This window comes from Sinocyclocheilus rhinocerous, unplaced genomic scaffold (genome assembly GCF_001515625.1).
Source record: "Sinocyclocheilus rhinocerous isolate Xijiao unplaced genomic scaffold, SAMN03320098_v1.1 scaffold2393, whole genome shotgun sequence".
Taxonomy (NCBI): domain Eukaryota; kingdom Metazoa; phylum Chordata; class Actinopteri; order Cypriniformes; family Cyprinidae; genus Sinocyclocheilus; species Sinocyclocheilus rhinocerous.
The window spans coordinates 359,827-361,132 of record NW_015635043.1 but is presented as its reverse complement, the minus strand read 5'-3'; the positions used below and the strand labels follow the sequence as shown (position 1 = coordinate 361,132).

The 1,306-nt window shown below is 24.4% G+C and overlaps 1 protein-coding gene across 2 annotated transcripts in view; it reads right to left on the bottom strand.

Moving 5' to 3' along the window:
• LOC107746331 (potassium voltage-gated channel subfamily A member 3-like) overlaps window positions 1–1,306 on the bottom strand; it is a 7,107-nt gene that overhangs the window by 972 nt on the left and 4,829 nt on the right. The window lies entirely within an intron of this gene.

The window sequence follows — 1,306 nt, the reverse complement described above, 5'->3', positions numbered from 1 at the left end:
GGATATATATATATATATATATATATATATTCTTAAAAAATAAAATAAATAAATAAATAAATTCTTGCAGTGCATGTCTGTACAAAACTCACTGCCATAGCTGATATAAAGTCACAATTATAAAGAAAATAAAGTTGCCATTGTAAGAAATAGTCACATATATTCTACAAAAATAAAATTCCTAAGTGTAATAAAGCTCAAAATGTGATTTAATATTTTAGAATATAATATACATTGTGAGTAGTCACATATATTCTGATAAATAAAATTCTAAAGTATAATAACAATAATAATAATAATAAAGCTCACAGTGTGATTTAATATTTTAGAATAGAATAGAATAGAATCACATTTTGAGATATAAAGTGACAATTATAAAAAAGGAAAGTTACAATTGTGAGAAATAAATTCAATTGTGTGATATTACTTGACAAGTGGTGAGATTCTGGATGTTCTGGAAATTCTGGATGCACTTGACCGAAAACCGAAATGAAAATGCGTTTTAATAATTATTTATTATTTTATTAAATAACATAAATTAATTTTGTAAGACTTCTTTTATTTAACTCAATAATTTTAATGCATTAAAAAAACACAAGCCAATAAAATAACCACACCTTTATTGAAAGTAACACAATAAAGTTAGACAGAAAATATATGAATATTAAATTTCAATATATTATTATTCAACAGAATCAGATATAGGCCTAACTGTTTTTTTTTTTTTGGACTAATTATCCAAATAATGCATAGTCCTACAAAGCTATCAGAGCATGTGAGCAGTTATTTGAGCAGACTTTATTCTTCCAGTGAGCATGAGCGGTACATGAGCGGAACGCATATTCATAGAGTGGAATATAAAAGTGTGACATGACATGTAGTCAAATAAGGTGTCCCATGCTCGGAATTTGTGCTTTGCATTTAACACATCCAAGTGCACACTAGACTTGTATTCAGTAATGCGATATATCACGGTAATGAATATGCACGATATTGTTATCGTGGGCACTTCTAAATACCGTGAATAATTATATATTACAAATTATTCAGAATTTTGAATGCATTTTAAGAATGTATAACAAAGTTTACTTACTTGAAATAAAATAAGTGTTAACTAGCTGACAAAGGCAATTTTTTCTCATTTTTTTATTTAGTTTAACTTGATATACTAAAATAACTAAAACTAAAATAAAAATTATAAAATGGGATTGTTATAAAGGTTGTTATAAAATTTGTAAATATATTTAAAAATATTTTTTCATATTCTGTATATATATATATATATATATATATATATATATATATA